The 9,741-nt window shown below is 49.5% G+C and overlaps 1 pseudogene; it reads right to left on the bottom strand.

The window, feature by feature from the left end:
• Window positions 1-3,518: 3,518 nt before the first annotated feature.
• LOC119361369 lies at window positions 3,519-7,396 on the bottom strand (annotated as a pseudogene).
• Between the last annotated feature and the right edge of the window lie 2,345 nt (window positions 7,397-9,741).

The raw sequence follows: 9,741 nt of genomic DNA, 5'->3' as shown, positions 1-9,741 counted from the left end.
GGCCAGGGATCACGTGGCGGCCGAACGAGCGGAGGCGGCGCGCGCGGCGGCCGAACAAGCGGAGGCAGCGTGCGCGGCGATGATGAATCCACCCGGGCATCTGTACACGCCCTAGAGCTAGCAAAGCGTCGGCTCTCCGGTCGGGTTCTCGTCGTCGCCTTAACCATGGAGCGCGCCGTCGCCGAGCTACGCCGACGGGGACGTCCATGGCGGCTTCAACCCCAACATTACTTTCCCCCATGGGCGCCCCCTCCAGCGCACGCCCTCGCTCGCATTCGCCAGCGTGCAGTACCCGCCATACACGTACTCGCCGCCGGACTACACAACCTCACCGACGCCGCCTCTCCGCCGCGGCCTCTACTCACAAGCCTCCTCCTCGTCGCATCTTGGCGACGCCGACACGACGAAGGCCGACATGGAGGACACCATCGCAACCGGCTCGGCTGCGACTGCCGCTTCCCCCGGGATCGCTACGTAGGACCTCGCCGACGTGGACGACGAGCTCGACTACGTCGAGGAAGAGCCGGAGGAGGAAGAGGAAGAGGAGGAGGAGGCGCCGGCGCAGGCGAGGAAAAGCAAGAAGAAGAAGAAGAAGAAGGCCAAGCCCGCTGAACCACACATCAAATGGGCGTCCAAGGAAGAAGAGTGCCTCGCCGAAGCGTGGAAGGTCGTCTGCCACGACCCGATTGCCGGCACGAACCAGAGCATCGAGACGTATTGGGACCGCATCAAGGCCGAGTTCGACGAGCGGAAGGTCGACCCCTACTTCAAAGGCATGCACATGAAGCGGCGGTCGAAGGGGATGGCGAACCATTGATCGCTCATTCAAACGGCGTGCAACAAATGGCATGGGATCGACGAGAAGGTCGCGGCTCGCCCGGAGAGTGGCACCAGCGTCGAGGATCAGGTACGGCACGCCGTCCATGTTGCTGCCTTTTCGCCGCGCGCGCTCTTTCGCCTTGCGCCTGACGTTCTTTCTCGGCGCAGTTGTTGCGCATGTTCGCCATGTTCCGCGACGACAACAGCGACGCAGACTTCAAGTACCTCCACGTCTTCAAGCGGATCGACAAGTGCGAGAAATGGTCGGCCGTCCGACGCACCCTAGCCAAAGCCAAAGAGACATACAAGCCGGACGCGCCGACAGCGGGCGCGGCCGATGGACGCCCGAACGGCAACAAAGGTGCCAAGAAGGCGAAATACGCCGAGACAGCTGCCGCGCGCGTGCAAGAGTCCATCGAGCACTGCATCACCGACGCCAAAACCAGGACCATCGAGCGAGAGGAGAAAACAGAGGCGAGGTGGGCTGTTTTGATGATGAACATCGCCGTCAAACTCGACTTGCTCCGCGCCAACGCCACCGCGAAACTCAAGCTCAAGATGCCAAGAAGAGGAACAACGACCTCGCCTTCTTGATGGGCGGCGCTGACATGCTCCAGAGCGGCGACGAGATGCTCAAGGCGTGGTTCTTGGCCCAGCGCAGCCTCCTCCTGAACCAGATCCCGGCGACGCCGATGCCGCCACCCAGCCCCACCGACGATGACGACGACGAGACCAGGGACGACGATGTCTCCGCCTCCGCAACGCCCAGCCCCACCGACGATGCCTCTGCGTCGCCCAACCCCACCGATGATGCATCCGCCGCGCCCAGCAGTACATAAGACGCGCCGAACAGCCCGGAAGCCGCGCCGATTCCTCCCAGCCCGCGTACGCCGATGACTACGCCGCCGGAGGTTGAGCTCGACGCTTGATGTACTCCTTCCGCGCCCTTCCTTTTTTTGTACGCCGACCTACCGTGTCTCCTTTTATTTTGATGGCCGAACTGTGGCACCGACTCGCCGAACTGTTGCGATGATCGCCCGTTTGTTGTTTCTTTGAGCGGGAATGATGTTTTTCGAATATGGAGCGCCTTGGGGGGCGGCGCCTGGGCACGTGACTTGAGAAAAACGAACCCCGGGGGCGAATTAGCGCCGGCTCACCCCTAGGCCGGTCTTTTTCGACACCTTGGGAGGCCGAACGGCTAGAGATGCTCTAAGATACCACCAATGTAACCAGCCTCGTATCTGCCGAGCGCCCGCCGGCGAATGGGCAAGGAGCCATTGTCCGGCCGCGCGTGTGACGAGTGGGGAGGAGAAAGAGAGCCAGGGAAGAAGCGGGACTGAGCCGCCGAATGGGCGTCGGTGGACCGACAGAGTACTTGGGATTAATAAAACAAAGTGGGTTTTATTTTTAGATAAAAACAAAGTGGGCTTAGTATTGATGTTGAATTGTGTCCTCGGGTCGACTTAATAGGTCGGCACTCTCTGTTTGTAGACTTCAGTACCCCAACCTTGATTGAATTATCTCAACAACGAAAAACCTGTTGCTCAAAAAAAAACCTCGATTGAAGTTTAAAAAAAAAAGCCTTGACTGAAAGCCCTCCAAAAAGAAAAAAAAAACCTTAATTGGTGGGAACTTTAACCTTGTCAAGTTTAGTTCAGAAAAAAAAAGCAATGGTAATGTCAACCTCAAGTGGTGTGATCTTTCTAATGCCTGGATTGAAACCTGGAGCCTTCTAGAGATCAAGATGGGCAATAAGAGTTTTAGTTGGGCTAACAACCAATCCGATTTGGTGATGACCACTATTGATAGTCTTTTGCACAACAGATCTAGATACTCTTTCCATTAGCATCCCACCGAGCCATGCCAAGACTTCGTAGTGACCACACCCCTATTTTCTGGGATTTTGGCCTTGGAGGTGTTCCTAGTTACTTAGGGAAGATTTTAGAGAGGTGGTAGTCAAAGCTTGGTCTATCGAAGTTTCTCGGAAGCATTCAGCTCATATATGGCAAAAAAGATGATAAATCTTTGGAAAAACAACAAAGGCAGGATTTGATAACAAATATGAAAGTGACATACTCCAGTTATTATTCTCGTACTGGAAGTTCCAACAATCTTGTCCTAGTTTGAACAAGCACAAATCCAGACAGGAAAACAAAAGGCGATATCCGGTGTTTTAAGAACAAAAACAAAACATCAACCAGAGACTGCAAGTCCCACATTACAACTGGTGTGCAAATTATCATTCTTGGAACCAAAGTTCCAACAATCATGCCGTAATTCGAAGAACAGAATCAAGAAAGGAAAATAAAGGTGATATCCAGTGTTAAAGTAAAACAAAATAAAACATTGATTCCAAAAAACGAAGGCAACATTTGATAAGAGCTATGATAGTGACATACAAAATACACTCCCTTATTCATTTTAGAAAATTCAAACAATCCTGCCGTAGTTTGAACACTGGAATTGAACACAAAGGCGATGTCCAGTGTTAAAAGTACAAAATAAAACACTAATTTCGGATCGCAAGTCCGGGACCGCCAGTAAGTTTTAGGCGTGTCTCTCTCGCACTGACACTTCTTTGGCCTGATAGGCTGAAACACAGTGAAGCCGTGAGGAAGGATGAGGAACTCAAACCGAAAGGATGCTGCCCCAGATAATCACGAACCATATGCTGAATGCTGCAGGAGATGCTGAGATGGTCAGAAGGCCTGGCTCGGTCCAGGGGTGTCATCTGACTCTGAGATTAGTTGTGCAACAGGTCCTGTTCCCGGGTTGGCGGTGGGGTCCGTTGGCACATTGAGCTGTGAGTCGGCGTTGGTTAGCATTGTCACAACTTCAGACATTGCAGGCCTCACCTCGGGCAAATGCTGCACGCAGAGAAGGCCAATCTGGACGCATCTGGCTAGCCTTGTCAAGAGCTCACCTTCAGGTTCAACCACTTCTGGATCAAGGAGTAGTTCCCTGGGATAACGACTCCACGCTTCCCAGGACTGCAAAAATGTGCTCAGATATATGAAGTAATACTCATTATTATTTGATATGGCTATGTTTGGAATGTGTGTAACGTGTTTTGTGCATTGTGTGGAAAATTGAACAAAGATTACTGGTACATAGTTAGTGGCACACTTTTCAGTTGGGAGAAATTAGAGGACGTGTGTTTAGTCATGATCAGACTTACATCAGGAAGGAACGTTGCCATGCTTGTTCTCCTTCTCCCTCCGATTATCTCCAGCAAGACGACTCCAAAGCTATATACATCACACTTGTACGTCAGGGCCCTTTCGGAGAATACTCTGGAGCCACATACCCCCTTCATTTAATAAAATAAAACATGGAGTCAATTCTTGTCTACTGGACAAAGAGAAACTGGAAAAGAAACAATCATATATGGTCCATGTCCTAGTAGTCTAATTGAATATGAAACATCAGAGACTTGGAAATATCATTCATACGGTGTCAGTACTACTGTCGGATCGGTCTCCTCTTCGATGAACAGCTTTGCAGTGGTAAAGTCTGCTATCTTAGATTTCCACATGTCGCTGAGAAGTATGTTGCCAGGTTTTAGATCCCTGTGAACGAATCTCATGCCGTGAAGATATTCAACACCAACGGCGACCCCACAAATTATTTCCAGTCTCTGCGCCCAATTCAATGAGGAGCGGGGCCTGTTTTGTTCCCCTGCATTTCCAAATAGGTGTGAGGCCAAAAGCGTGTACAAATAGCTGTGGATTCCATTTGTACATATAATGATAGATTAGCATGGCATGCATTGCAACGAGTACCAAAAATGTAGCGATCCAAACTTTTGTTCTCCGTGTACTCATAGACTAGTATCCACTCATTTCCTTCCCGGCAATGGTAGAGGAGCTTAGCAAGATTGACATGCGTGAGCGTGAACATCATTTTCACTTCCCTTTTGAAATCTTCCTTGCCTTTATCAGTAAGACGATCCCGTCTGAGCTTCTTCACAGCAAACTCTCTACCGAATAGCCGCCCCTGGTGATTATACAGTGACATGTTAGGGCAGATAATGAAGTATATCCCGCAAAAAAGAAAGATATACGAAGTATACAATCTACAACAAAAGCCACTTCATATGTACAAGAACAGTTCATACCATGTAGACGTCGCTAAATCCGCCCCTGCCAATGACATTTTCTCCAGAGAAATTTCCTGTGGCCTTTCTTATAATACAAAGGCAAACTGCATGTCCTTCTGGAAATTAATTATACTTGTGAGATCATTTCCTTCCTTCTTCGGAATAGTAAAAGAAAGGAATACGAAAGAGAATAATGTGTTTATATAGTTGAGCTTTTACCTAATAGCCATAATATGACTTGTCCTATGCTGGTGGAAAACCAGAAAGCAAGGAGAACCAGAATGATGATCAAGGCTACAGATACACCTATGATAATCCAAGTAGGAAACACCGATATAGATGGCCCACCTATTATAAAAAATCAAACATGGAAACTTAAAATTCTCAACTGATAAGCTTATCTTATCAAAAGAAACTGGAAAAACGTAAAATATGTTGCTTCTATCAAAATGATGAATTCCATTGATGAAGCATTTTTTTTACTGTCATCTCTTCTCATGCCGTAACTCAATTCAATTTCGAGGGTGGTACTTCTAAGCTCAGGGGCTCATATACACCCACATGAATAGTAAAATCAAGAAATATTAAGTTAAAATAATAAAAACGGCAGGCCGGTGCACGTAACTCCCGCTTGCGCAGGGTCCACGGAAGGGTCCGACCACTTTGAGTGTTTTGTACGCAGCTTTTTACTACATTTCTTTAAGATGTTTCCAGTAAAAATCTAAAAAATTTAGACAACAATCGTGTTGGTGTCTTCTAACTGCATGCATTGTTTTGTCAAGAAATAACATATGTGGTGATCTTGGCAAAAAAAAGAAAAATAAGAGTGCTTAAACATGTTCTTTCTTAAAACATTTCATTTTTTTTAAATATGTCACTATTTTCCTTGATTTTACTGTTCATGCGGGTGCATACCTTAGAATTGAATTTCTGGTCAATTTCCTCCCAAGACAAAAAAAGCCATGTATGGCAAGAATGAGTGGATGGATAAACTGTACATACCAAATTCTGATTTGGACAACCTCAGATAGAGATCCTGCTTGCTGTCAATGAGGCGAAGATCAACAATGGCATCCATCCACAAGACGCAGCCGCTACGATTGCCGCCACCTCTGATATCGGCGGCGGCGTAGGCCAAGCATGAGCAGTTGGCATAGCACTTTGCCTCGCACTCCTCGAGTGTAGTGACATCAATGTCCACCGTTGCATTCTGCGTGTCAGGAAGCTTCACTCCAGACACCACCTTGAAGCGGTCCGTCGTCTTCCCGGCGCGACACTCCAGAACCGTGTCTCGCTGGCACCCGCCCGCATACTGCTTCATCTGCCACGCTGACGTCGATACGAGCGTGAACCCCGGCACGCAGCCACAGAACCCCGACAATGCTGCCTCCGGGTCGCAGAGGCCGAACGCCCCGCACTTACCGTAGGCATCGCAGGTGGCGTCCCTCGCCCCCCTGCTGAAGAAGAAGACCCATGACCTGGTGTTGGCATCCCACACCAGCCGCTCCACCACACCGGTGTGGTTCACCACGACGCGGGTAAGCGGTGCGCCGGGCACAGCGGTATGCCCGTAAGTTATCTCCATCGGCCTGGCCGTCAAACCCGTCACGTGCAGCGGGTACATGTTCGCGTAAGTCGATGCCTCCGGGACGCCGTTGAAGTAGACCCCGTTCCATGGCCCTGTGCGGTACGTCTTGACGTTACCACGCCCAGTGGCGGAGACAGGCATGGGGCAGCTGGGGCTATAGCCCCAGGCCTACTAAGAAATTCCCTTGTAATTCCTTTAGAGAAAGCATAGAAAATCATAGAATTTTTTCACTCACATAGCTTAGCCCCAGGCGCAATGTGCTTCTAGCTCCGCCACTGACCACGCCAAGTGACGAGCTCCGGTAACCCCTTGGTTTCCAGCGTGCGGTGGTAGTCCCCCGGAGATGGGTCGTCGGCCGATCGCCACGACGTGAGCTGTCACTCGGTTTTGGTCCAGAAGTTCTTACCCAGCTTCATGCCGGGCAGCAAGGTGTCCGACGGGTGGTCGAACGACTGCCACAGATAGGCGTCGCTGCTCCCGTTGAGGACGACCAGGTTGCCGGTCTCCAGAAGCTGAGCAGCTGCGGTGGAAGCCCCGCCGGAGAAATCTGAAGACCAGACCGTCCGGCGGGCACCGTCGAGCAGGACGATAGTGCCTGCATCGTTGAACACCAGCATGCCAGACGTGTCACGAAGAGGGTCGTCGCGATTGGCGACCCAGTAGACGGTGTCATTTGACACCGATAACCATATGCTGAGGTACCTCCTGGTGGACACCCCGGGCGAGAAGAACCCAAGGGTGAAGGAGCCGCCGACCGAGACGAGGGTGTCGCCGTCGGAGTCGGTGAGGTTCTGGCCTTTCTGAAGCTTGTCAGCAGCGGGGGCCTGGATGGGAAGGAGCAAGATGCATGCCAAGAAGAGCAGCAGGAGAAGCTGGCTGGTTGGTCTCATGACGGATGCCCCCTTACACCAGAGAAATGCTGGTCATGGCTGCAGTTGTTTTGTAGCCTGAACTGGCAACAAGATACTTTTTTCCTTCCAAAAGCAGAAGATAAATTATTGTGGTTCAACATGCAGCAAACATGGCTGGTACTTGAATTAAATTTCGGAGATCTCAATTATCAGCGTGATGGAATTGGAAGGAGGACAGAGCGATCATACACTTAAGAAATGTAATCTCAAGCAAGTGGTTCTAGTTAGACTCATTAGAGTACTAGATCAGCTATATGATTGTTGCCAACTTGCCATGATGCCATCTACAAGCCGGCGACGCCCTAATTGTCAATGCAATACTTAACATAGAAAACTTTTTGATCAAATATTATGAGTCGACATGCCATCCTGTAATGCCGCATCAGTTCTAATGGATTTGGAAAGGTTCTTTGTCAATCTAGGCATAAGCACAATAAATAATTACTTCTTGCCAAATTATGCCTGTGTTGTATATGTACAGCTGTTTTTCCGTTTTCCTTTTTGAGAATCATAATATGTACAAGTGCTATGGCATATGGATATGCAATTTTGCAAACCTTTGCTGGACCGGGCTTGCTTGTGCCCATGTCCTCCCTCTCAACAAGGGGTTATGAAAAACAAAAAAATCTTGTCTTATGGAATGCAATATAAGACTACAAGTATAGCAAATAACAAACAGATCTTCAGCACGTTCTATATCCCTAAACATCTTTCTTGTTTTGGATGCCGCTGGCAGTTGGCCTTTTGGTGCTTGGATCATCCAAAAGGGCAGCGGCACAATCATGCAACTGAATTGAAGAAGTCAAATATTCACTGGTACTAGAACATGTCTTCGGTTGGGCGCATGTGGAGTGAGGACTGTGCCTCACAGTTTTGAATTCTTAACATCACCCGCTTCTTAAACACAAACACATGATATTGTTTGAACAGTTCAAACCAATAATGCATATTAGTTCCATATGTTTAACTGTTAAGTTTGTTTAATATAGCCCAAGCATCTAACCACTTGGGTCATCGAACAACACTTAGTGAACCGCATTTTCGATGCAATTCATCTCCAATGATTTGCAAGCGACAATGTCGTCTGACTTTACAGTTTCTTTCACGACATCGGAGATAAAATATGAACATACCGCATTTGCCAGTGGTGGGTTGCCGTGTCCGAAATGTGCGGTGGAATCAAGGCGGATTCAGTTCACGTCTGAAGCTGAAGATGCATCCGGAGGTTGGGCTTGCTGCGGTGAGCTGCCGGCACTGCCTGCCACCATCGGAAAGCGATTTCCCGGGAACGGCCCGCCAGTTGGTCGCCGTGGGGGATTGGGGGCAGCAGAGGAGGCCCGGGTGAGGCCGCCGCGCTGCCCTCAGATCCCGTCGACGACGACGCGCGGTCACTGGAGGGCCAGGGATCTCGTGCGCTTCGATGAGGATGGCGACGCAGGGACGTCCGCGCGCAGGCGGCGGATGGCCCATCGCCACCACCGTTGGTCGACCATGGCAAATCCTCCCATCCTATTCCCTCCCTCTCGAAGCGAAGTCACGCACGAACCAGGGGAGAAGCACATATAGCTGTCCGGGGGTGGCCGGTGGGCGGCGGCCGTTGCTCATATCTGTTGACCGCCGCCGGCGAGTGGGTACTGATAGAGTGTGTCGTTCCTGTGGGTTGTGCCGTGCGTGCGAGCGGAGAGGACGGAGTAGAGGAAGAAGCGGGATGCGGGCTGAGCGGCAGAATGGGCTTTCGGTGGACCGAGTCCAGCACATGTCCTTTCTTTTAATAGAATGCCCGTGATTACCTAAAAAAAAGAATGTCCGTGTCCTAATGAAAGTGTCACCTCGAAAAAAAATAGTGTCAAGATGTACGCGCCAATTTTTTGTTCGAAATGTTTTGACATTTTGAAATTTTTTAACCGGTGGCAGGACCATGTGTCAAAGTGAATTTCCACAAAATATATTGCTTAGCTTCTGGTTGTAGTTGGTGTTTGTGCGGTTCCAGACGGTTGGGAAAAAAAATCTTTCAGGAACAAAGTCTCATGTCATCAAATATAAATCATCAAAGAAAACTATAGGTAAAGAACATTGTCAAGAAGAATAGAAAACGCAGTATGAACATAATTATTTGCAGACAGCTGAGGAAAAATCCTTCAAATACACCCGAAAAACAAACCTTCAAAATAGTTCGCTTAGCTTATGGGGTGTAGCTATCCTCTGCGTCAATTGGCTCAACTGGTCATGTATCAAAAGTAAGTCGCGAGAGAAGCTATGGGCAATGATGGTCGTGGTGGAAACGCTTTATGAATGTAATCATTCTTGTACATTTGCGGAGAAAA

This window comes from Triticum dicoccoides, chromosome 2B, assembly GCF_002162155.2.
Source record: "Triticum dicoccoides isolate Atlit2015 ecotype Zavitan chromosome 2B, WEW_v2.0, whole genome shotgun sequence".
NCBI lineage: Eukaryota > Viridiplantae > Streptophyta > Magnoliopsida > Poales > Poaceae > Triticum > Triticum dicoccoides.
Note: the sequence above shows the minus strand (reverse complement) of the source record. Positions and strands in the feature narration are given on the sequence as shown.